Source organism: Amblyomma mixtum, chromosome 6 (genome assembly GCF_055824585.1).
Source record: "Amblyomma mixtum isolate Tamu chromosome 6, ASM5582458v1, whole genome shotgun sequence".
Classification (NCBI taxonomy): domain Eukaryota; kingdom Metazoa; phylum Arthropoda; class Arachnida; order Ixodida; family Ixodidae; genus Amblyomma; species Amblyomma mixtum.
Genome location: NC_143017.1, coordinates 25,336,264 through 25,363,257, shown reverse-complemented (window position 1 = coordinate 25,363,257; position 26,994 = coordinate 25,336,264). Strand labels below are relative to the sequence as shown.

The 26,994-nt window shown below is 53.2% G+C and overlaps 1 protein-coding gene across 5 annotated transcripts in view; it reads left to right on the top strand.

The window, feature by feature from the left end:
- Positions 1–26,994, top strand: part of rdx (BTB/POZ and MATH domain-containing protein rdx) — a 231,005-nt gene that overhangs the window by 67,314 nt on the left and 136,697 nt on the right. For 4 of the 5 annotated variants that reach the window (XM_089547679.1, XM_089547674.1, XM_089547680.1 and 1 more), the window contains exon 2: positions 7,479–7,558. The exons of the other annotated variant lie outside the window; for it this stretch is intronic. The gene's annotated coding sequence lies outside the window, so the exon portion shown is untranslated. The remainder of the gene's footprint in view (positions 1–7,478; positions 7,559–26,994) is intronic. 5 annotated transcript variants of the gene reach the window in all.

Below are 26,994 nucleotides of genomic sequence, written 5' to 3'. Positions count from 1 at the left end.
CGCGTGTGCCTATGGCCGCTTCCCGAAACGGGGATTCGATTCTTGTAGTGCAGAGCGCAGCTCGTGACCTCGAGTTGCAGTGGCTTGGCCGCCGCCGGCGCTGTCATCTGCGGCCGGCCCCCTCTCCCGAGGTTTGCAGGCTCGCCGCTCGTCACGCGCGGCGTGTATAACAGGCGTGTCGGACGTCAGCCGCACAGCGCGCGCCGAGAGAGGGAAGGGTGCGAGGAAAAACCCCGAGCGAGCCCCGGGTCCCAGCCGTTGCGCCAGGGCCTTGCGCCACCGGCTGGGCTTCCATCCCCACGGCCCTGACAGTATCGACGCGCCGCCGCCAGCGGAGCCCGGGTTGCTGCCGCTGCTGCTGCCGCAGTTTCTTTTTCAAGGGCGCCACGTGGCTCTGCCGGCCGGGGAAGCGCGCGCTGCTGTTGCGATGGGGGGCCCTTTTTGCGCGCTTCCCCGCTGGTTGGTTGTGCCTGTTAGCCTTTTGTCTGCGCCCGACGACGGCTTGGTTATCCTTATCGCAGTGGCCCCCCTCTTCCACCTCCGTGCGCTCACTTGCATTGCTCACTGCGATGTCGCCCCTGTATGGGTTCTCCCCGGAGCCACATGGTGGACTCGTCTCAGCGGCAGTGGCGAATCAAGCGCTGTATAGTTGATGGGAAGCGACTCGTGACCTGGACCCCCCCTTCCCCTCAGTGAAGCATTGCTTCACTGAGTCGAGAGGGAAGATTTTGAAGGACACATCACGGCCTCGGCCCGTCCGAGGACGCGTGTCTTGGCCCGCGGTTAACCGTGATCAGCCGTGGTCAACATCTCCGCACGAAGCAAATGGATACTTGTCGTTCCGACTCCAAGCCATATGTACAGTCTTTGTCAAAAGTAACCAGGCTGCACGTTTTTTCTGCTCATGAGTATATTAAAGCTATTGTGCCAGCCCTCAAGTTCTGAATCTCTGTATGGTAAGAAGAACCCCTGTTCTCACCTTCAAAGAACTTTTTGGTCTTTAGGGAAGCAGTGCGGGCTCTGTTATACGAATGAGAATCAAACCATGGAGCCTGGTTACTTTTGACAAAGGCTTTACAGTAGACGACGGCAGATATTCGCGCGTTTTACCGGTTTGCTGCCTAGCGTGCTGATAATAATAATGATATTTGGCAACATCGATCCCGGTCGCGCCGGTCGCATTTCGGTGGAGGTGAAATGCTAGAGCGCCGCGTACTGTGTCACCCCGTGGGGTCGAAATTATCCAGAGCCCTCTGCTGCGGCGCTGCTTATAGCCGGAGTAGTTTTCAGACGTTAAACCCCATTAAAATAGACAAAAAAATGTTGGCGGCAGTGTCTGCGCACAGCTGGCGATATCTGACGACGCCCCTAAACCGTGCGCTTTGACCGGACGTATCCTGCCGATGATTTCCGGTCCGCAGTCCGCAGGAATAAATTTTTGGTTGGAAAGAAAACAAAAATGTTGCTCTTAGAGTGTCCGCACCCTGTACATAGTCCACAAGTCAGGTGTGCAATCCGCGCATAAAATTGTGTGTGCACGCTCTATTTATAGTACAACATACGTTTCCCGCCTATGCTTACTTCATACATTTTATCATAACACAAGATCACGGCACGCTCTATTAACCGCCCCACTACGAACGTCCTCCCGGCTTAGTCACGGTAACCCGATAGCACGCATCAGTGGCCACACGTCAGCTTACAACAACTCATTTTTCCCCAACGCAATAGCACTATGGAATTCACTGCCTAACGACATCGCTGCATGCACTGATCACAAAACATTCCGCGAGAAAATAAAAATTCACCTCACATAAATCTTGATCACTTCTGCGCTCTTTGTAGCGAGTATTGCTTGACATATCTTTATTAAATGATGTATCACCTGCTGGGAAACCCTGATATGACTGCAACCCCTTTTATGTTTGTTTGTTCTTTTTATTGTTATGCATGTTCCCATCATCGCCGTTGGAAACCAATGTGCCCCCCCTTATGTAATGCCTTCGGGCCTTTAAGGGATCAATAAATGAAATGAAATGAAACATCCGGGCTGTAGGAGCAAAAGATAGTTAAACTCCGAAAGAGACTCGTTATTCGTTCGTTATCTTCCCTGCTGCTCTCTTGATTGTGCGCAAGCGTCCGCAGGCCGGCTTCAGCGAAGCCATTGACGCCAACTTCACGTGAGATCGCTTTGCAGTACTCCGCCACACACTTCTGCGTAGGTTCATGTTCTCCGTAATTGAGATTGCAACCAGGGTCATAAGCACGATTTCATCAAGCAGTCAGCCAACTGAAACACAGCGCAAGTGTCGCACAGCTTCTTGATCGAGTCGCGTCGAGAATTCCGTGTTATATGGGGCGCTGTTTAAAAAAAAATTATATTCAGCACCTGCAAGTAATCGTCAAAGTACAAAATTTCAACTTTTAAACATGCATAGCCCATGGCCTCATTAGTGGAAATTACGATACTCGTAACAGCCCCCTTGTTTCGTTTTTGCATGCTGCATGGCCGTTCCGTTGTACCTTCGCGACGCTCATCTGGGATGCTGGAAAGCGCGGAGGCCGCGCCACGGACGATCGGCGCAGTGAAACTGGGGTCGTTGCGAGTCAGTCACGATCCCTGGGCAGTAGCGTGGTCCCCTCCAAAACGCCCTTGTGATGAGCCCTCGTGCAGTTTATTGGCCTCTATCTTATAGTCGGGGAGCACTTGGCATCGCCGGGCCGTATTTTGATGATGTTCGCATAGCTTGCAGTTGCTACAGCCGACAGCTTTGAGCCGTAGTGGCGGCGGCCGAGAGGCTAATCCAGAATACCAGAAGTTCATCTGAGAGGGTGACTCCGCGAGCCCTGGTTACTCGTTCTACCCGCGCTCAGAAGCCCGGCAATTGCTTGCCCGTGTTCTCGCACGTGCGGTTCGCCCGACGCGGCGGCGGCCCACATTTCTCGCTTCGTTTTCCTCGCAGGCGCGACCTGGGCGCCCGTGTGTGCGAGCGAGCGCAGGCCGTTCCGCCTTTTGCGCAGCGCCGGGCGACACTGGGAACGGGCGCAGAGGGAACGGCTTGGCCCACTTTGCCGAATTATCCTCGTAACGCCGATCGTTGGCGCCGTCCCTCGAAGCTGTCATTTTCCCCTGCGCGTTCGTTGAATTCGATTAACGCGAAGGGCAGGCGCGCGCGCGCGCGCTCACACGTGATGCCGAGAGCAGAAGAAAGGGGGGGGGGGGGGGGGGGGGGCGAAGGCACATATTGGGCCCTGCCGGACGGCATCGCGGCCGTTTCCAGGTAGCAGCCAGAAATCAATCGACTCGATAGCGCGGCGGCGGCGGAGCGCCCGCGCGGAGGAGGGGGGAGGGGGTAGGAGAAAGAGGGGCGGGCGCGCGTGTCCTTCCGGCGTCGGCGATGACGCGGTCGCGGCGACCTTGCGGCGTCGCTGGAGATCAAGGCTGCGCGTCCAAGGTGAAGCGCGCCGAGGGCGAGGGACGCCCTCCGCCGGCGGCCTCGGCTGCTGACGTCGTCGGCGCTGCGCAGTCGGAGGCGCTGCACTGCGCTCTCACTGCGCGCCCTCCGCGTTGGGCTTCTCTGCCCGGCCTCGGTGCCGTGTGGCGCGGGCCGGCAACAGCGCCGGAGCCCGTTGCGTAAATAGGCGCGGTTGTCCGTGCTCCGCCCGCTCCACGAAGCGTCGGGATGGCCTGGAAATGAGCGGGTTTCGGCATCGGAGTCCCAAAAGCCATTCTTTGGAAGGCTGGCGCTGCCCAAACCACTCTCGAGAAAGTGCTTGGGGTGTGTGGAGTGGGGGTCCGAACTTGGCGTCTTTTTTTTTTTTTTACCCCTTTCTTGGCAGTTCGTTTCATTTCTTGTTTCTTGGGCGAAGGGGGAGGGGCTAAAGAGACGCGTTCCACGTTTCCTCCTCGCAGCAGCTGGCGTGATACTGCCGCGGGGGCCCGACGGGCAGTCGCTGACGTCACCGAGCTTTTGGAGGGCGCGTTCAGTCGAGCTCAGCGCGTCGTTCCCTATTCGTGGCTCGTCGACATCGCAGCGCTTCCTTTCGTAATGGCCTCGGACAGTTTATGAACAGGAGGGTGTCCTCGTTATCCATGGAGCTGTGTGTAGATGTTGGCGCTTCTGTCGCTATGCTCCTTCACACAAATTGTTGCCGTGCGATGAAGGATGCGGACTTAGTGGCCACGGCTTCCACGGGCGTGCTTTCCTCACGCGCTCGCGATGCAGGCCCGCGAGCCAGCGGTCTGAAAGCCGTCGCCTCGCGCTCTTAGCTGCGGCTCCACGGCCGGGTTGTGAGACAAGCGGGAAGTGTGCCGCAACCCACTCACTATGCGGCACGATGGTGGTGGAAAACGTTTTTGATACCCAGATAGAGTTTGGGGATCAGAAGACCCCGCTACATGGTCGGTATCCTTAGTCCGGGATGAGCGGTCGCAAGCGGAAATGACATGTCAAGTTGCACCGGCCGCGGTGACTCAGTGGTTAGGGCGCTCGGCTACTGAGTGGGAGTACGCGGGTTCGAATCCGGTCGCGTTTTGATGGAGGCGACTACAAAGAGCCGGAACAAGCGGAATACGCAGCAATGGTTATGGTGGCGCATTTGCGCTTTCTCTGGGTAAACGACTTGTCCACCATGAAAGGAGTGGTAGTTTACCCAGAGGAGGGAGGCCATATGGGCCAGAACCATTGCTACGTATGCCGCTTGTTTCGGCTCTTAGTTGTAGCAGACGATGAATATTTCCGATAACCTTGACCTAAACACGCAAGTACTCCACTCAAACGAACATTATACGAACAAAAAGGAACCACGAAATGCCATCTCACGCGTCAAAATATAGTGGCACGTATCATTGTAGTGTTTGATCGTTCACGCTCAAGGCGGCAGGAAAGGGCTGTTATCATTTTTGTTCGTGACGCGAGAAGCGACCAGACTGATCTCGATTGATCGCAGCCATGAAAGGCTGCATCTAGGTTTTTCCAGATTACTGTAGATGATCTTGTCCTGTTATCTGGAAGTTTCCTTAACGGCTTTAAATTGAGCGATGCCGCGAGCGGCGAACATTCGTAGTTCGACGACCGCCGAGCACGCCTGTTGCTTACGCCGCCGCCGAGTGATTCAGTTCTTTTGAGGGCGCAAGTCAGCCCAAATAAAGAGCTTCGTTTGAAAGTCTTTGTTGCTGTCTTCCTGAACGCTGGACTGCCGTCACTACAACGTGACAATAGCATGAATATGCCACCGGTGTAGCCGAAAAGAACCTTTTACAAGGTGCATTTAGCGATGCAACACTCGAGCCAGTTAAATATTTGGCCGGGTGTACTCGCAAGGATGCGGTGCTGCTGCCTCGCAGCATACATCGAAAGCGATGCCGAATAGGAGAGAAGAACAGCGGAGCGGTAGCATATAACGGCGGGTCGCTGCGACCTCCGCACTATCGAGAACTCCCCGGGTGACATGTGCGCAGCACGTGTGGCCTCGGGAACAGACCGTCGTATATCTCCCCTCAGGCACGCCAAGATAAACAAGCCCCGTCTATATAATACGCGACGTAGAGCGGATGAAGCGTCGGTTCGGCCCTTCGTGCGGTTGTGAACGAGGAAAAGAAAACAGAGCAGCGTGATATTAAAGCGGTATCGTGCATAGCAGTCGCGCTTGACTCAGCCGCGAGGTCGCTCTTTCTTGCCCTTTACTCCTCTGCACACGCGAGTGACACATGGAGGCATGCGGACCCTCCTAGATAGGGTGCGGGGTGTGCGTCGCCTGTAGTTTCGCGGGGAGTGGAACATGGAGCGACGCCTTCCTTAAATAGACGTGTATGTTTCTTTGTGGGCTTCGATTTTTTTTTATGTGTGCGTAATTGTTGTGGCACTGCTCTGGAGTATCTATGTGAAGAAAGAAGTCGTGGCCGCCTCGTAGTATCCCGGTCCCTTTCTTGACGCGTCACTGTCTTATTCAGCCCAGCCCTGAAAGTATCCTTCAGTCGGATGAAGCTCCGCCCGCATTCAGGACCGCTGCACACAGTTCCTGCGTGATACCACTACGGCGTCTCTCATAGCTTTAGTCGCTTTGGGACGTTAAACCCCATAAACCAAACCAAACCAAACCAAAAAAAAAAGCGCCCTGCATATCCTTCTCGCAAACCAAAAAAAAAATGAAAATTGGTTTTTGAGGAAAGGCAATGGCGCAGTATCTGTCTCGCATATATCGGCGGACACCTGAACTGCGCCGTAAGGGAAGGGAGGAAGGTGGGAGTGAAAGAAGAGAAAGAGATGCCGTAGTGGAGGTCTCGGGAATAATTTCGACCACCTGGGGATCTCTAACGTGCACTGGCATTGCACAGCACACAGGTGCCTTTGCATTTCGCCACCATCGAAACGCGGCCGGGAACTCCGGAACTCAGTAGCCGAGCGCTCTTACCACTGATCCACTACGCCGGGTCCCGCAAACCACCGCGCCCATTGTTTTCCGCGCTGAGCACGTTCAGGTCGCAGGTGTTACTTTCAGTTTTCCCGCCAGTGTCCACGTAATTGTTCTTGCCCTGTCACGTTCGCGGCACCATCGAAAAGCGGTAGCGTTCCCGAGTTCTACATTTGAGACCACTGCTGTCGCGATGCGCCAGTGGATTGCCACGTGGATTTTTTCTTTTTCGCAGGCTTTCTTTTCAACACCGAAAAGCTAATCTAAAGTGCATATGGCAATAAAAACTGATGAGTTAGAGGTTTTTTGGGACGATCTATAAAATCTGGAAAGCCGCCGCGGTGGCTCAGTGGTTATGGTGCTCGGCTGCTGACCCGAAAGACGCGGGTTCGATCCCGGCCGCGGCGGCTAGAATTTCTTTGGAGGAGAAATTCTAGAGGTCCGTGTACTGTGCGATGTCAGTGCACGTCAAAGAACCCCAGGTGGTCGAAATTTCCGGGGCCCTCCACTACGGCGTCCCTCATAGCCTTAGTCGCTTTGGGACGTTTAACCCCATAAACCAAACCAAACCACCTATAAAATCTGGAATAGGAATTTTCTCCCGAAACGCAATAGCTCATGTTTTTTTTCTCAATTCCTTTATTTACTAAATTTAATAAAATATAAATATATTGTGCACTACTAATATGCAGTTGCCATCAACATGCTTGAGCTGCCTTTCGCATATTGTTTCCCCATTACGTATTTGAACCTTGGCTCAAGTTAGCTGGGACAATCACCAGCGTTGCAAATCACCTGACAGTAAAAAGATTTCCGGTCCTGCCCCTTCCGATATAAGGGACTTACATGAATGCTGACATGAAGTCAGATTTGTTGCACGTACCCCAGACTAAATTAGAATTAGACACACTTGTTGTGTGTGCGTATGCGTGCTCCGTTGCACTCTGTGCAGGTGCAGCGAGGAGGACCAACGTCCCCCCTCTGCTTTGCCTGTATCTGTCATGACAAATTTATCCCCGGCTTGTGCTCAGCGTGTCTTGCTGCCTCTCTCTGTTGTTTTTCAGCCTGGTGCCCGGGTTCTTCTTGGCATGCGAGCTGTGTGAGTCCTCCGGCCTGCCGACCTTGCTGGGTAGACGGAACAAACGTGAGTGTGTGTGCCGGTGACGCATTTCCCGCACGGACGGGGGCTTCTTCTCCCACGCGCGAAGTGGGCGCTGTCGAGGCGTCTGCCGTGGTCACATCTGCTCACGGCCACCGAACCACTGCCGAGCCCGGCTAACTATAATGTGTGCGCGATCGGTCGCACCAGCGCTGCGCCCTCGCACCTGCTCCCGTGTATTGTATAGCGGTTACAGTGCGTGGGTGTACCGTGATATCTATCCCGGATCTTGTACTTTTTCTTTCCTCCGGCTGCTCTTGATGTTTTTTTTTTTTCAAATCAGATTGGAACATGGCTAGGTATCCGACGTATTTTACTCTACTTTCTGGTTTATTTATCGGTTTCACCGCTAACTTGTGGGCCCGTGGGGTATGCAGGAAAGAAAGCGAAATGCCCGAGACGCTTTTGGTATTGGTGCTTCATCAGTCTCCGAGCACGCCTGTGTCAAGCGCCAATCACGACAGCCTCCAGGGGTAGCTTACGAGGGCGTATATTGTGCAACGCGCTGCAATGCAGCGCTACCAATGTGAAAAAGGAACGTGCGGGCTTGTACCCTCCTCCGTGCCGATGTGCACCGAAGGCAGAAGCGGGCGACGTGTCGTGCCATTCACGCTAATCGGACACTCGCAGCGTTCTTTCTTCGGTCTCGTTCGGCTGAGAATGTGGTCCGTGCTGTACCGCGCGTCCTTCGTGCCCTCCTCGTCGTCATCCTTGCTCCGATTTTTATTGCCGTGATGATGTTTGTCTTGCTCTTTCCGTGGAGCCATGCGCGAGTGCTTGTGGTTTCGTTCCTGCCCATTCTTTCTTCGGCTGCCCCCTCCCCTTTTGTGCGCGCTTGGAGGCTCGCGTTCGCCTCGCGCTATAGCCGCGACCCTGGCAGATATAACGGGGAAGGTCGACCTTGACCTTCACCTCGGGAGGGGGGGGGGGACTCGGGAAGCGATCACTCTGGGGACGTCGCGCGCCACAGCGACGGGGCCCCGGCCAAGCGCCGCCCTTCCACCGCTGCTCTGCGTGGCGTGTTTGCGGAGGACCTTGGCGAGGCGGACCTCGGCGCCAAGTTGTGCGCCGCCGAATAGCGAGAGGAACAGCGGCCGCCAAGTGTGTGACGACGCGAATGCGTCTCCCCCGCCACTTGGCAGCCGTCCGTAGCCGTCGAACCTTGGCGGTCGCGGGCGGCGAAAAGTAGCGGCAGATGAGCCACCCCCGGAGCCCGCTACCGTATCGGCGCGGCTTATACATGTATGTTCGTCACGCGTGTGGCTGACCTCGAGGAATTGAGCTGGCACTGGGCTGACGGGCCCGTTACGGCATGTAGGGTTTGAGGTTTATCTCACCACAAACAACGGACGGGGGTTGTACGTGGGCGGGAAAAAAGCTGCATGCTAGCTTGGGTAGCCTCCTCCCAGTACACGGCAGCGGACAACTTGGCAGAAGGGAACACAGAGACGCAGAATATCGCACCTGGGGTAGCAGTTTGCTGAACAGGAGAAATGAGATGTAAACTACTGCGTCATGTGAATATCGGAGAAGTCAAGCAAGCTGATTACGCATACATGAAGCAAAAAGGGCTTCTAAATCATGTATAGGATGGAAGGAAACAAGCGGAATAATTAAATAGTCGTGAAAACGGGTAACGCATTTGGGGAATGTTAACTTTTATTTTTAAATTTGTCATTATTAGGTTACGAAATTGGTAATGCAGTCGACTCAGATGCAAGATAACCTCATGGAAAGGAGAAGGAAGACAAACGCGCCCCCGCTGGGATCCTAAGCCTCGATCTCTGAACTTCCGGCTCGAGGGATCTTCATTGGAAGAACTTCATTCGTTTTTCGAGCTAATTTTTATTGCCAGTTCGGCGCAGTATGTGTGTGCAAGTGTCTTCTTCCTATACGTCCTTGTCTTGCAGCGTTGCTTTCAGTGGTGCCCCCGCAGCCAAGTTGAGCATGCCTAGCGTTTAATATGGCACGCATCGTGGGCGTCGTTTGTGAGCTCCAATTGGGGGACACGTGGAAAGACATTGGACAGAACGAGTGCTGTGTAAATACCGGACTGAGAAAGCATGCGCAGTTATAAATTGCCCTCATCTGCGCACTGTCATCTCTCATCGCATTGTGTAGCCGGCGTGGCCGTGAACCTGTTTCTGAGAGCTCTTCTCTTTTGCCAAAGCACGAGAGCTGTAGATAACGCGCGACGAAGCACTGATCAGGCCTCGATCGTGGAGAAAGGTCAGTAGCGTATAAGCCAGCCATGTCTTGTATTTACGAGACGGAGGACAACAGGCCACATGCGGCTGATGCTAGCTGTGACGTTATTTTGGGCTACCTTGCCTACTACTCCGTCTGATAACTAGGTGTGCACTTTTGTACATTTTGTGCCCTCTTCTTGGAGATGAATGTTTAGCTAAGAGTGCAGCGGTCGCCCTTAGTTTCCTTGTTCGCGCTGTTTTTTGCTCCCACAAAGCCTCGTAGAGCATTTTGCATGGACATTCGATGGCTCACCGAGTGGAACACCCGGCGTCGCCTAGAAAGTGGGGTTGTGACGTCATAAAAGGGTGGAAAATACGAAATGTTATTCCAGTAATGTGCGTTGTGAGGCTAAAAAGAACTCAACGAAATGTTAACCAGTAATATTCGGTACTATGCACTGTACAAGTGCACGAACTACAAAGGCAATATGACTATAGTGGAACTGTAATAAAGTTCCAATGGAATTGGAATAGAACTGCACTGTTTTCGCATTACTCGCACGTGAGTTCCTTAAGTTTGCCGGCAATTTCATTCATTGATTCATTCATTTAGCCATTCACCCAATTCCACAACAAACAGCCTTGATCCTCCCTTTCTAAATAAACAGCTACTCGATTCATTTCCTTTCTTTCTTTCTTTCTTTCTTTCTTTCTTTCTTTCTTTCTTTCTTTCTTTCTTTCTTTCTTTCTTTCTTTCTTTCTTTCTTTCTTTCTTTCTTTCTTTCTTTCTTTCTTTCTTTCTTTCTTTCTTTCTTTCTTTCTTTCTTTCTTTCTTTCTTTCTTTCTTTCTTTCTTTCTTTCTTTCTTTCTTTCTTTCTTTCTTTCTTTCTTTCTTTCTTTCACTGTCATGAGATTCTTTCACTGTTCTTCAATACTTTAGGGAGCAGTGTTGTCCGGGTAGGAGAGGGTTACGAAAGGTAAGATGGCACACAGCGCTTCAAAATGTCCAAAGGGATGGGAGGACGACTCCGTCCAATTTTTGTTATCCCTAAAAATTGATTCACTGGGTCTTACAGGATTGTTACTCGATTCGAAGCCGTGACGTTCACACCGAGAAGTACTCCGTGATCACAGTTTTGAAGTAAATGGCGATGTAGCACAGCCTCTGGGACCCGCGACCGAAAAACTGCTTCGACGCCCGGCAGTTTACTTGCCCAATCGGCCGGTGGTGGCGACACCTGTATTTCACTTTCTGTAGCTTATTAAAGCTCCGTTTTCAGTTAAAGTGGCGTTTTTTTTTTTTGTCGTTGGAACGGTGCAGCTTGTAGAAGCAGACCGATTACAATCTGTCCTATGTTTCCGTTTTAAATCTGTGCATTCCAAGAATCGAACCAGTACGTAGTACGCGATTTCATTGTTCCATTGATTCGGGGGCAGTGACTTTCGAAATCGTTTAGTCGCGGCCTAGTCATTGTCAGGGTTGTGATTCGTAGACATGACAGGACGAACGCCAGACTTAACTGTTGAAGTCCGCGGCGTTCGTCCTGTCTCCTCTACCTTCGCCCGTGTCTTTTCTTAGCCGCTGGAATGTCTCACAATTGTACTAGCAACCAACTAGCCCAGCTTTCTACGCTTAATGGCACGTGGCAAGCCCACCTTAACAATTAACAAATTGTTCTCAAATTAACAATTATGGGGCGAGTTCCGTTCAGAAGGAACTCGCCCAATAATTGTTAATTTTAGTTCATCCAAAGAGAAAGAGGCTGTTCTGTCAAATGCGAAGAAATTGAAAGGAAGTTCTACTAGCATTTCAGAGGACTTCTCTGAACCAGTACGAAACAAGAAGAAAATGCTATGGGATTACGCCAAAACTCGCAAGGGACCCAATGGCAAAGCACATCTGAAACACGATGTCCTTTACTTGAATAGCGTCAAATACATTTACGACGAATCTCGGTAGTTCGAGCTTCTTGACAACCTATGCCGGATCACTATGTTTTGTCGATTCTAGTACTAAACTGCAGAAGTATTAATAATAAAGTGGACAAGCTACATGGTCTAATTGACATGGCGAGACCTTCTGTTGTGATCGGATGTGAATCATGGCTGGATGGGGATGTTAGCGATAGCGAAGTGTTTCCGAGTAACTATATCAGCTATCGAAAGGATCGAGACAGGCACGGAGGAGGCGTATTTATCCTGGTGGACGTCTTAGTTAGTTCTCGTAAGATGGAAATTGATATTGGGACATGTGAGGCAGTATGGGCTCAAATTAGACTTATAAATGGTAAATTACTATCCGTTTGCTCGTTTTACAGGCCACCTGGAAGTAAGCTTGAACCCATCAGCGACCTAACTGATATGATTGAAACTGTTAAAACTGACTGTTTAGTTGTTGGAGGTGATTTTAACATTCCGGAATTAGACTGGAGCTCAGGTTGTCTTCCGTCTAGAGCCAATTCTGCAGTAGGCAAAGAATTGTTAAATCTATGCAATTCATTTAGCTTATCCCAATTAGTGCTGCAGCCAACCCGTGGTAACAATGTTTTGGATTTATTATTGACTAAGCAACCATCGGCAGCTTATTCTACCCTTGTAGTGCCCGGTATCAGTGATCACAGTTGTGTTTTAGCAGAAATGAACTTTCAGTATGTTAAACTTGAAGACTGTGGCAATCGGCGCATTTACAGTTATCGAAAAGCAAATTTCCCCGAGATAGCTCGGGCACTTGAATCCTATGTCGATGTGTATGAAACATTGTCTGATTCACTCAGCGTTGATGAGCTGTGGCGCACACTGACAGCCAAACTTTTTGATTTGCGTGAGCAATATGTGCCGTCATGGGTGATGACGAAACGTCGCAGCAAAAGCAAGCCATGGTTTACAAAAGCGCTGCGCAGAGTCGTTGAACAGAGGCAACAACTATATGCGCGCTTCAAAAGAAATCCGTCGCAAGATAACATAGATCAGTTAAAGAAGATTACAAAAGATATGAATGCTTCGGTCAAAGAGGCTAAATTTATCTACTTTCAGTCTTTCGACATGCATATCCAGGATCACCCTAAAGAATTTTGGCAGTACATAAAAAAAAAAAAAAAAACAGAAAGGATGAATTGTCTATCCCACCACTCGATCACAACGGAAGTATCGTTCATGATAATCTGGAGAAAGCCAAGTGCTTTAACACGTTTTTCAGCTCAGTGTTTTCTGCTAAGGACAGCAATAGCCCTGCCAGTTTTCGCCTGGCCTTGAACTGTACGGAACCTACGGAGAACATTGAATTTGATCAGCGAGGAATTGTGTCGCTCTTAGAACGCTTAAAAGATAACAGTGCCACCGGTCCGGACGGCTTACCCACGGTCCTGCTCTCTTCTTGCGCTTTTGCTTTGTCAAGGTACCTTCAAATTCTTTTTACAAAGTCATTACAGGACGGCTCTTTGCCTGATGAATGGAGGCTTGCTAATGTTGTACCTATACATAAATCGGGACCTAGGAATGTTGTTTCAAATTATCGACCACTGTCCTTGACCAGTGTATTATGCAATGTTTTAGAGCACGTGTTTTATACTAATATTATGAATCATCTTAGTATACATTCATTATTAAATACTAATCAGCATGGCTTTCGCAGTGGTTACTCGTGTGTCACCCAGCTTACCGAATTTGTACATGACCTGTCAAGTGCTTCGGATAAGGGATAATCTGTTGACTGTATTTTTCTAGATTTTAAGAAGGCCTTTGACGTCGTATCACATTCCTTGTTAATACAAAAATTATACTGGTACAACATAAATGAGAACGTTATTAGGTGGATAAAGGAATATTTAAGCTTTAGGCGTCAATGTGTTGTTGTCAACGGGAAACAGTCGCATGAGGTGGCTGTAACATCAGGGGTGCCCCAGGGATCCGTCTTGGGCCCATTACTGTTCATAATTTACATGAATGACATCTTTTCAGGTATTTCTTCATACATGCGTCTTTTTGCGGACGATTGTGTATTGTATAGAATTATTAACGATCAAGGTGACTGCGATGCATTACAACAGGATTTGTGTAAAGTGGCCCAGTGGTGTGAGAACTGGGGAATGCATATTAACTTACAAAAATCTGTACATATGTGTTTCACTAAAAAGAAGGTTCCCCATATTTTCACTTATAACATAAATAATAGCAGACTGCTTTCAGTGTTGGAATTTAAAGATCTTGGTGTATATTTAACAAGTTCAATGTCTTGGCATCGTCAGGTGGATTTCGTTACTGCCAAAGCCTGTCGTGTGTTAGGCTTCCTGCGACGTAACGCTAAACTTTTCCCCTTAAAGACTAAAGAACTGCTGTATAATACAAACGTTAGAAGCATACTTGAGTGTGCTTGCACTGTCTGGGATCCGAAATCCTTTATTGACGTTCAAAAGCTAGAAAGAGTTCAGAATTTGGCCGTTCGTTTTGTTTTCAATAACTATGGGCGATATTTTAGTGTAACGAGCGCGAAAAAATCTTTGGGTTGGGACTCCCTTCAAAAACGTAGGAAAATTCTGCGTTTAAAATTATTTCGTAACATATTTCATTCTAGAACTGGAATAGACAAAACCAAATATATAGCCAACCGTGATTACGTGTCTTTACGAAGAGATCATCCACTTAAAGAATACAGATGCCGGACGGACCTTTTTAAAATGACTTTTTTCCCTAAAACGGTTTCGGAATGGAACAAGCTGCCTGAGGAAGTAGTGTCCGTATTATCAAATGATTCATTTTCTTCCATGCTGTGACATTTTTTATGTATAATAATTCCGTGTTCTTTCTATATCATTGTTATCTTTTTTTGTAACCACCTGCATGATATAGCATTTGTGTACTTTTTGTTCACCCCCCCCCCCCCCCCCACTGTAATGCCAGACAATGGCGCTGTGGGTATGATGATAAATAAATAAATAATGTGTTGCAATCATAGCGGCGCGGTCGGTATTAAACTGGACCGTAGAATGAGTGCAGAGGTCTGTTGCGTATTCTGGCCGCGGTCAACCGACGCTCGATTCGGCTTCCCCAGTGCTGCACGGTTTTGCTCCAGGACAGCGCGCGGGATGTGTGCATGGTGCGCGACCCGCTGAATCGTGCACCCGTTGGCGTGCCGATCAGAGCCTCCCAAAGGGGGACGCAGCAGCGGCCGCTCGGAGAGTGTTACTTTCCTTTTCGCGGGCACGCATGCAGAGCGCGTGTGCCATCAGGTTTGTGGGTCAGGGGGATAAGCTGTCAGGGCCGCCTCGGTCCGAGCCGCTTCTCGGCCCCGAGCAGCAGCTGCGGAGCGGGATTGCCGGAAGTACGCGCTCAATAGGGGCGCGATTTAATCAAATCGAAATGAACCCCCCCGAAGGTGGCTTTCCCCGTTTGCGTATGATGGCCCCGCCGATCGTGCCTGTTTCTTGGCTGCCACTGTTCCGCTTCGACCCGGTTTCGATTGGGCTGGCTGGACGGAACGGCGCGTGCTTGTCGGCTCTGCTGTGTTGGCCCGTTTTGAGCCGCCTGGTCGAGAAGCGAATGTCGACTACATGGCCGGACCTGTACTTGTGGCAGGTGCACGGACTCGGGGAATTCCCCGCCGACCTGGTACCGCGCAGCGCTGCAACTTTCTGAGGGTGTTCCCCTACCTGTGCGTTCTCGTAAGCGACGCATGCAGGCTGCTCGCATATGGGGCGGCCTCCACCGTTCCATGTCGGAGCTACTGTTCGGCACGACTGAAGTGAGGAGCGGCCGGTGGTCTCCACACGCCGAGGGGTTTGCGCTCCGTTCCGCATTCGAACCTTCGGCTGACGGGGAAAGCGGGCTTGCACGCGGATAAGGCTCCGCACCGTATAATAGCTCAATCCCAAAGCTGTCTCCGCGGCCCCGTTCCAGCAGCGATGGAAGGAGTGTTTCTGGCGTGTCCGCCGCCCTTGGAGATGCTGGGAAAGCGGAGAAACCCCGGAAATGTGGCCGAGCTACGGGCTGGCACCAAATGCATTTCGGTTCTAGGCCACGCGATACCTTTCTTCGGCGCAGTCTTCCTTCTTCACAGTCCGTGGGATAAAACCGACAGAGTGCCCTCGTTGCCAGCCTTCGTATCCCAGTGTGCGGCACGGGTATCCTCCGATTGGAGTGGCTGGGCAGGAATAATTAAATCCAATCAACGGCGTCGACCTACAAGGTTCTGTGTAGACTCGGGGAATGTCTCACCGCGGATCCGGACGCCAGTTCTTGGCGCGCCATTCCGAAAACCAGCGCAGAACCATGGGGAAAATCATTACGAAGCGCGCACACTGAAGCGTGGAGGTATGCACCAATTTTGTCTGGGCTTCTTCCTCGCTTGTACCATCAGCATCAAAGGAAACGCGAACTAACCAACTGAAACTCAAGCACGGACAACCATAAATATTAACGACTGGAGACAAAATGCAGGCGTCACCTGTTAACACTTTCAAAGAGCGGCCTTTACGCCTTCGATGCAGAAATCAACCGCCCTGGTATTCTGCCTCCTCTCTAGTTTTGCAGTTTGCGTTTCAGTTCTCTTGTCTGCGTTTCGTATTGCTCTAGTAGTCTGTTTCTGAGCGTAGTGTTAGCGCTGCCGCTGCGGTGGGCTTCTCCACGTGCTGGCTTGCTGTGCGGGGAAGCTGGCGCGCGTCAACCTGATCGGACGAAACACGGCTGGGCGGATCGTGACTTGTCAGGCGGCGTCTGTCAGGGTCGTTCTACGCGAGCGGTTCTCCGCTGACATGCACTGGCAGGCGAACGAGAAGGACATCGTCGCCGTTGCGACCTGTCTCGCACTTGGCCCTTTTCCAGCCGAGGAAATTGCAAGAGGCCCGGCCTGCTTTCCAGCCTGCCTATCGTCCTGGATGGCGCGGTATATGAGCGAATTCACACTGCGCGCGATTTTGTCGTGCCTGCTGGCTGTTGTCGGCGACGCCGATTGCTTCACACCGGGTATACTGGTGCTGTCAAAAGTAAATGGAAGGCACTGTTAGCGAAAAGGTTTGATTTCATCGCCCTCATCTCATGCACCCTTAGATACATGAGAGTGTCGGAAACTTTCACCGTTGTCGGTTGAAATGGTGCGTGTTGGACACTTCCTGCATTTGCTTCCCGGGGTTGGGTCGGGTTGGCCGACGGTGTTCTGCGCTGCCGCGGGCGCCGGAAATATTTTGTCGCCGTGCTCCGCAATAGTAATTCCGGTCTGGCGTCACCGCATAGACGTAGTAGTGGCTCGGCTCTGGAACTAGCTCTTCGGCAGTCCTGAGCGATGAGGGCCCCGAGGTGGTCACTTCTCGATCGAGGCGCTCGTGACTTGCGGAAGTGTGGCGACTGTTGTCGAGAGCGGTGGCGGCGCCCGGCCGTAGTCCTTTGTGGGTGCGTCTTGCCTTGACGAGCGCACAAGCCCCCATCTGAGCTGGTGCTTTGCGGTGTTGCGTTTCTGGGCGATTCGACGAACGACGAGCAAGCGGCGACACCGAAGGTTGTCAGGAATGCCTTTGTTCCATTTCGGCAGCCGGGCAGGAACGAGCGGCGCAACGCTCTACCGTGGCGCTTACATAGCCCGCGATATCAGCGTTTTTCATACGCATTACGATCAACAAGAAACCAGCAATACGTTCCGCGCGACAGAGGGTGTTATCACCAGAAGAACGTAACAGCGGGCTCTGCGACGTCCAGTGTTGAACTCTCCTCGAAAAACTTTTTCGCCTTTGCTTTTCGACCGCCTATTTTGCATTGAAGCCGTAGGAAGTTGCCCTGAACAATATAATCACATTTGGTTAGCATCGGACCAACCACAGCCTCGTATACATAGCACCCGCCTGGCGAAACTGTCCGACGAGACCTTCTTTCTTTGTTTTTGAACTTTTTTCCCCGAATGCGCACAGTGGCATCCCTGACAGGGTGCTTGTTTTACTGTAGCCCCAGAAATCCCAAGTAGGCGGCTAAATCAAAGGATGAGAAAAAAGTACGCCGGCATCAGTGTTTCGGCATTGTAAAAGCGCTGCTTTGCGAGCTGGGTATCCCCAACGGAGCCACCATCCGTTGTGCGGAGTGTTTAGTGGATTGATCTTGAAGGTTACGACAGGTGACCTATCCCCGCGGCTGGAAACAGCCCGTTCTGTAGTTTGACTAATTTGTTTGCAGTTGATGTCGTTCTGTGCGGCGTGCGGAAGGCTGTCTTCTCGCACGCTTTGCAAACAGCCTGATTCGCCGTTGTTTTGACCTTTCTATGGTGCCACAGTCGTGTAAGCAACGCCTAATCAGCTGTGTTTTGTGGTAACAACAATGAACCGGTTGAGAAAGGCGAGGCTGTCTCGTAGTCTGAGTGGACAAATGAGCTGCGCCCTGAGCGAAAGGATAAAGGAAGAAGTGAAGGAAGGAAGGAAAAGAGGGGCATCGCGTTGGATGGCTTCGGAACAATTTCGACCATCACTGACATCGTACAGCGCACGTGGAGTTTGTGGTCGCCGCTACAGATTTCGCTGCCTCTTTCGCAGTCTCGGGGACCAAAGTTTCCAGCCGCCGCGGTGGCTCAGTGGTTATGGTGCTCGGCTGCTGACCCGAAAGACGCGGGTTCGATCCCGGCCGCGGCTGCTGAATTTCTATAGAGGCGGAATTCTAGAGGCCCGTGTACTGTGCGATGTCTGTGCACGTTAGAGAACCCCAGGTGGTGGAAATTTCCTGAGCCCTCCACTACGGCGTCCCTCATAGCCTGAGTCGCTTCGAGACGTTAAACCCCATATACCAATTAACTAAACCAAGCAATGTTTCTGGATCGGGCATCGTCGGGGCCGAAATAGGAGCTTGTGGCAGCTACTCAACACTGTGCGTGAAGAGAGCGGTGCAGCATTTCCGCGAGCAGTTCTCTGGCCGCTTTCTCCCCCCGAGTGTGCAGTCGGTATTCGCGATGGCAGACCTGTGACCAGGGAATAACCGGCATCGTTTAATATGGCGGCATTTGCGCGCGCGTCCTTTCTCGCCATCGTGTCCACGCAGCCTCCGAGACCCGTTACCGGGTCGCCTCACAGAGGCATCCGCTCAGTCCACGGCAGCGTGCTGGCATCGCGTGCCGGCCGCTCCTCGGCCACGCGACACCGCGACAGCTGGCCGCTCGCTTTCTCCGCCGGATCGCTGCCTGCGCTGCGGGGCGCGTCTGTTCGGGGCGTCGAACCTGCGGTGCGGCCGATGCTCGGGGGGAGGTGGTGTGTCGTCGCGTGTCGAGTGAAATGCGATCGCTGAGGCCCTTGGCCGCGCTGGGCCGCACTCGTATATTACCCCCCCCCCCCCCCCCCCCCCCCCCGGGAGGGGCGACAGCTGCCGTGCTGCCGCCGCTTCCAGTTGGACACGATCACGGTGTACACGATGCAGCTGCGGGCCATTCGCCGTTCGCCCGAGGGACGGGGCTGCCGACGGCGCCGTGGCGGTGCTCTCTGCGTCGAGTCGGCTGCGAGCTGTGTGCGCGGCAGGGCATGGTGTAGAGAGGATGGATGACTGGGCGATCGCCGCGAAGACACGTGCGGTGATGGTGCTTGCCCTTGCCACGAACATGGCTGCGCGTGTCCTTCGTACGCATCGCATGTTGCGGTATATGTGCTTTCTTGTGTGCGAATATCTCTTGAGTCTCTTTCGAAAAGGTGTTAAAGAAAAATTAGGTGCAAAAAGCTGAATCAGGAAACGCGGAGCCAAGTTGTGGGGGACTCGCAGCTTCTGTATGCTTAGGGTTGGCTATGCATCACGCAAGACCGCTTACCGGCGCCTCTCGTCGAACTGGCTGCCGCTCCACTTTTTAGTAGCAGATAAATGCAACCTGTCACTTTAAAGAGAGGGCGAAATGGACGGAAAGGCAGGGAGGTTAACCAGCTGGGCGATGCCCAGCAGGCTACCCTACACTTGGGGAGGGAATAAAGTAGAAAAAAGGAAAAATAGCGGCAACGAAATGAGTTTTTCAAGTGTCTATCGACCACTATGACAAGGGGACAGAGGGCGCGCACTAAAAACTTGGATTATAGACGGGAATACAACCCCGAGTCCTTTAAGAATCTCAGGAGTGCTTTCACCGCTTTCCTTTGTGAGGAAGGTTGTGTCCAAGGCAAGGCCCCAGAACCCTGGACTCTGTTAGAGGACGCGAGTCCAAGCGGTACGGAGTAGCAGTCAGGAAACCGCACTCTCGCTCAAAACGAGGGCAGTCACAGAGGAGGTGCCCGATCGTTTCATCGCAACCGCATTTCTCACACGCTGGAGAGTTTGTGAACGCCACTCCCAGCCACAGGCGGCACAACAGCGTAGTATCACCGCGGGGGAGGCCGAATTTTAAATGAAGTTGAAGCAACAGGTCGAAGTGGTGTGAGTGGGGTGTCCAACCTCCAGGGGTAGACCACGACTGTATACAGTCACGTTTCGGGCGAGCAGTTGAAGGTGCCTTGGCTGCGTCAGCTCTTGTTAGCGGTATGCGAACAGTGTTGGTTGTATCGTGAGCCGAGCGTCAGCTAAGGCATTACCAACAATGCCGCTATGGCCTGGTACCCGCTTGAAGATGATTTCGTGATCCTGTTCGACTGCCTGGTGGTGCAGATATCGTATCTCCGCTACAAGTTGCTCATGGTCGCTATGCCTCAAGGCAGATTGAAGACATTGTAGGGCAGCCTTTGAATCACAGAAAACAGCCCATTTTTGAGGTGATTGTTGTGAGATATACTGCCACTTTAAAATTATCAGTCGACGATCCGTTCTTTATGCATGCTGATAATCTTCGACCGAGACTGGCGACGAGGGTTTATTCCTACGGCCGCTCGATCACGAGTGAACACGTAATTGCACTCGTACTTGTGAGCACTGTATACGATTTCCGCTCGACGTTACATCGCTTGTGAGCGCTTTGTTGTATGGCTTCGTGGTGGACCACGAAGATCCGTGGTGCCTGAAGCTATCGCGCACTGCCATGTTGCCTCGCAAGTGTTTTACGTGTCATGCTGAGTTTCGCAAACCTTGCACAACTTCGTTTGGTTCGTTACTGCGTGGTAATGTTGCTGGACTCTGTTCATTATGGTTGAGCATGAGATAGAACAGAGCGGAGAGGTCTTCCCTGGTCAGCTGATCACCTTTCTGATGTAACCTCCCCACCCGCCCACAATGAAGCGGGCCTTACACTGTCCTTGCGCCATTACCAGTAAACGTCTAGGGTGATATATCTCCGGTATGCTAAAAGCGTCTGTTGAAAGACACGCGCTCATGAGGCAAGGAGCTTTGTGGACGGGCTTACGTTCGGCGAATGAAGTCGGTCACAGAATCGCTATGTGTCTCGCTGAGGAGTGGCGTGCTTGAACTCGCACTGCACCCTTTCAAACTGTTCACGGAGTCCGGTCAGCAAGCAGTGGTGTTGTACAGCGGCACCTCTTTTGTGCGCGCGACGAAGGAGAGGCAGCTGGAGCACGAAACTGGATGGAATTAGTCAGGCGCGTGGCTGGAGCAGCAGCAGCATTCTGTTCGGCTCCTCGACTCGCCACGAGGTCCCCCTGCCCTTCTCCCACTTTTGTTGCGAAAGCAACACTACGCGAGTCGCCGAGCCATTTCGCGGAGCTGACGAAAGGCCATACTGCGCATGCGCAAGGAGCAGTAACGACACACGGCGCACAGCTGGCGCGCCGCCGCCATCGCTGCGCGGGTGACTCGGAGGTGCCGCCGCCGCGCTCGCCAGTTGAGCATGCGCACTATAGCTAACTATAGCGGCGCATTGCTAGCGTGCCGGGGCCGCTGTCGCGCGCTCTCCATCGCGTCTCTCTCTCTCCTCGTTGCTTTCGCAGTCCTCCGGGTTTTTTGCTCCGGCTTTCTTTTCCGTTGTTGTTCACAGCATTGCATTTGACTTAGAAATAAATGCGTCCAGTCTTCACTCACTGCGACTGCAGTGACAGACACGGTACAACGTCTCAGAAAGAGGTCATTTGGGTGGAGCCGTTTGAGCGACGCTTTCGGCGCGGCGGACTCGCAGATGCGCGCGGCGTCCCCGTTTCACGACTGCTCCCTTTTTTTCTTTGGGAGACGTGAGACCCACCGTGGCGCCAATGGCGTCCTTTTGCGGGGCGCTCGCGTGAATTCTTCGTGGCAGTTGCGAGGGCAGGCCGCGTGTGAAACTGCCGCACCGTTTCGAGGCGGTGTATGGCTTCTCGCTCGCCCTCCCTGTTCTGCTCACACAACCCGCTTCTTTAGGGGCCCGCTAAGGGCGAGAAAGAAAAAAATAAATAAAATAGTGGGTGGATGTGGGGAGCGGTCTGCTCCGGTGGCGGCGATACGAGCGCGTCGCGGAAGCGGCGTGTGACGGAAGCCGCCGGTGACCCGGCGGCCCGACCTGCCCCGCTGGCCCGTCCAGAGGCCTTCCGGAGGAGAACCCAGCGCCGTGATGGCGGTCACGGGAGGTGGCCGAGGGCTTCTCGCGCCGCCGCTGTTGGGGTGCTGCCCATCCCCCACCGACGATCGCCCCTACGGTGGCGAGCCAAGGGGAAACGAGCCGAACGACAGCCTGGGCAAATTTCTATTGTTTATGTGGGGCACAGCGGGTCGCCTGTACGAGAGTGGTTTCGGTCCGCTAGTTTAGTTGGGTTGGGCGCACCGCAGAAATGCTGGTGGCATTACGGGCAGAGTTCCATTTACGGCAAAATTATAGGTCGTGTCCTGACCGTGAGTCTCTGGGGCCGGTATTCTGGAAGTGTTCGCTTCGGTAAGCGCCGACTGGTTGTAGCCCTGAATGCCCAGGTGACGGCTGAGTGTCGGCAGCTGTCCCGTCTTTCCTGTGACTTCATGTCGGCTTAAACATAGCTGCCGTTGCGTAAGTGATTCTAATGCGATAGTGAATATTAGAAGCTCTGTGCTGTAAATATAATTGTAATTTATGTCAAAATTGTTGGAATTTTCAGGTGGTACTAGCTTCCGCGCAGCCAACGTGGCCGGAGACGGCGGCGACGTGTTTTGAAGCAAAAGAACGGGCCCAGTTTGAGCGATGCTGAAACCGCCGCGGTGGCTCAGTGGTTAGAGCGTTCGGCTACCGACTCGCTGTTTCCGCTTGCAGTCGCCCTTGTAATGATAGCGCATTTAACTGGAGACGGTCCGTCTCCGCTTCGTGGCAGCAAATTATTGATTGCGAAAATGCTATTCCGAGGTGTACCTGCGCGTCGGTTACTGCATGGAGGATGCGTGCGCATTCAGCTCTCTGCTCCTTGGCGTATACTTCTCCGCGAGCGATTCCCAACGCGCCGCCACGAGCGCTGCGGGGGAGGGCAGCCTAGAGTTACTCTGGGGCAGCCTAGAGTGCTGTGATGTGCGTGCGCCTCCGCCATTGAGGCACCCTAGGGCAGCCCTCCGGCATTCGCGAGTGCAAAGTCGGCCAAAGCGCGCACCTTTGGGGTAGCACGGTTTTCGTCCACATTCAGTTAGCAGGGTCACTGCAGCGCGCTGTTCCGCCCCGTGCGTCCGTGGTGACGGGGCTGGACTTTGTCCCGTACTGTCGCGCGGGTTGCGTGCTCGATTCGCGGCATCATCCGGCGCGTGCGCGACTGGCGGCGCAGGCAGGCACGAAAGGCCAAGGACTTTCACTGCTGCGTGTGTGTGTACATACCGCCCCGTCGTCTACGGCGAAACGAGGAAGCGGCAGTGGTGGTGGACAGACGAACCGGGACAAGGTTTCGCAGCTGTGTTGGTCCAGCCCCGTTTCTCGCCGCGTGTGCTCGCCTCGGGGGCCTCGTTCCCGTTTCGGTGCCCGCTGGCTTCCTGCTCTCGTCGTCACCCGCCGCTTCCTCGTTTGCGCGGACACTCCCCCGGACCTGCATTTGTATCGGACCGCCTCGGGGCGCGTAGTTGATCGGCCGCCGTTGTGTCTTCTGTGCTCTCGGCGACGGCCAGCGTAGCGGTATCACTGCGGCGTCTGCTGCCCCCTTCTGCACCCAAGCTTTCTACTCAGGCGTCGTGGTGCGCGTTGTGTGCGTTCCTGTAAGCACACGCCATTCCGGAAGAAGCCCAACTTCCTTCCTGCACTTCCCCCTCGGTTCTTTGTCCGAACTTGCCTGTATCCTCCATCCACACTCGTAGGCGAGCGAGGTGCAGTCTTTGTCAAAAGTAGCCAGGCTGCATGGTTTGCTTCTACCTTGTATAGTGGAGCCCTTGTGGCTTTCCTAAAGGTCAAAAGGTGTTGGAAGGTAAGAAGACCCCCAGTCCTTACCTTTAACGACCATTTCAGCTTCATGGAAGCTGTAAGGGCTCCACTATACAAGCTAGAAACAAACCATGCAGCCTGGTTACTTTTGACAAAGACTGTATGTACATTTGGGTGACGCTCCCCCTGAGCAGCTGTGGCTGCAACAATGAATGTTTTTTACCCTCTTGGAAGAGCCATTTCCTATCACTCGCTGTCTCTGCCATTTATGAAGGGAACAGCGGAGTGGCAAGCTATAATGCCATGGTGGCGAAAACAGGTGCTGCATTGTCTGCCCGCTCCGTCCTTTGTCTGTGCGCTGCTCCTTTCAGAAATGCCGTACACCAACTATACAGCCCAACTGTTTATTTTACGCACGATATAAGAGGCTCTACGCCGTCGCGTCGTTTCGCCGTTGTAGATGCGGGGAGGCCGGAATGCTCGACAGCCGCATCAAACTAGAGCTGGTTCACCGCAAAAGCATGTTTCGCGCGCGCTGCCATTGCTTCGTTTACTGCCGCCACCAAATGACACGCAGTGGCGAAAACACTGAAGTAGCCATCCGAGGAGAAGAAATACAACATGTCATCGGTTGTTGCCCTTTGAGAGCTGCTCTAATTAAGTGCGCAGTTGTGTAACCCCCCCAACTTAGATGTGCTGCTCGCTTTTCGACTAATCTGTTCGCGTTTCATTCGACGCCGATACGGCCCGCGTCGCCCGTGATAGCGGACAATACGTCTTCCGCTCTCGGCTCTCGCCAGGTCGTGATAACTCTGCCTCCCCTCCCAATGGACGTGACTCTGTGCGGGCTCTCGTTCTCCTCTCCGTTCGACTATATCCTGACCGCACCGCTCTGTTCCGCACTCATCGAGGGAAAACCAGCTTGCGGCGGCGAATGAAGCTGGGGAGCAGGCTGGGGAGCAGAAGCAGCGACGTATACGCGCCGCTCTGCGGCTGACCAACCGGACGACGAACAAAATGTCCGCGCGCACCCTCTGGGTGCGGAATTTTGTGTGGGAAGACTGATAGTGCATGATCTCGTTGGTTTAGCAAGGCGTTCAACTGGGCTAGCTGGTAAAGATTCATGATGACACACAGCGCAAAAGACGAGGAACCAGAGTAAGAAAGACACAGGACAAGCGCTTGTCCTGTGTCCTTCTTACTCTGGTTCCTCGTCTTTTGCGCTGTGTGTCGTCATGAATCTCGTTGGTGATGATGATCCGTCGAATCGTGTTTCGCGATCTGGGCACGGCTTCTGCGCGGACACCTTCTCTCCAGCTGTGCAGCCAGCGAGAAATCCTTGGGAAAAAGAGCGTCGCGGAAGAGCGGAGGCGCAACGTTGCAACTAAGTATAGCGTTTGAGCCTTTCGCCGCCAGAAGCCCCCGGGATGAGCCGAGGGGGGGAGAAAGGTGTCGGACCGGCCGATCGGAGGACGGGACACACCTTGGCTCGCTGCAGCGGCAGCAGCGGGTCCCGGGCCAGCAAAAACAAATACGCGCGCGTGTGGCTCGGGAGCCGAGCGTTGCGCCAGCTCTCTCCATCTGGGTCAAGGCGACGAGAATTTATGGCTACGCAGAAGCGGGGAGTCTCTCTGCGCGGTTTCTTCCGTTCGCGCGTTGGCCGGTGCGGCTGCTACGGGGACCGCGTGCGGTGGGGAGCCGCAGCGGTTTATGCGTCGCACTCCGGACGCCCTCCTTCTGCGGGGACGCCCCAGGTCGTAAAGCGAAGGAGACGCGCACTTGCTTCGATCGAGTGGAGCGCCTCCCCTCGCGTGCAGCAGATTCAACCTTGTGGGCAGCCACTTTTTCGCTCGTTCTCGTGCTTTTCTGGTCGAGATGTCGGCAAGGGCAGCTTACCAGCACCTGTACTCAGTAGGCACATTTTTATGCAGACGAGCAGAGAAAAGCACTGGCTGAAATTGTTCGAGGGGAAAAATTCGGAACGCAGGGCTCCCAAGGATACGAGCTGGTGTCGCCTCTTTTCCTCTCAGTGCATGCGATCAGATGCGCTCTTAACGTGATTAATTAGTATTACACGTCGGGCTAGCCAGATTATTCCGTGTATTCACACTTGGCTGCGAGTGTGCGCGTTTGTTTTGTTTGTTCTTTGCTTTTCTCCCCGTCTCGTTCACGCATGCAAGACAGACAGAGTCTTTTCGTCTCATTGCCAGACGGCAGTTCTTTAACCGGTGCTAAATGTGTACGGTGAAGGCACAACTTGCAGGCGAGTCTAGAGCGCTGTTAACTAGCCACGAGCAAGGAGTATTCGCTTGTAGAGTTTTTGTTTCTTAAGTTTATGCCTGTGAGCTCTCCGCCTTTGCTTTTTTCTCCTTTCCCGACTACTACACTGGTGCTGTTCCGAAAATGCATACGTGACACGAAGGCTGGCGTCTTGCGCGGCGTGCACGTTTACTGCTCTGTTTGTGCTGTCATTCGATCGGCAGTGTATGCAGTCCGAAGAGGCGATCCCCGAGGGGAGAGAGGGAGAACGTCGCTCTGTTGCTTGCGAGTGTGTTGCAGCCAGGTCGCCCGTTTTCTCCTGTGGGCGGAACACAACGGACGCTCTGCAATTTCGCTTCCTCTCCCTTCCTCTGGTCTATTCACAGTTCCTCCCAGGTTCGCGTGTCCTTAATGGACGGCGTGAATTGCCACGTCGGTACGCCCCTTACGCTCGCTGGGGAGGTTTTAGTGCCTTCGCCCTTTCCTTCCGCCAGTGGTGTGGAGAAATTGGTCTCAATAGCGGCCGCACATCGGAGCACCGTCTGGCAGTGGGGGGGAGAGATATTACACGGCGGCGGCGCCCCTCCGCGCGCGGAGCGCTGGACGCTTGATTTACAGCCTTTTTTCCGCTCGTGCATGCACCGTGCGCGTATGTCACCGCGCTAGCTCTCGCGAGGGATGAGAACAAAGCCCGCTTTCCCCTCTGCGAGTGAGGCCTGTGGCGTCTGGACGCGCCGTGGAAAGCGGGGAAGGTGCCAGTGACGACGACGGCGTCCTGTCGGCTGAATGGTTCGAACTGCTAACGCGAAAGACGCGGGTTCGATCCC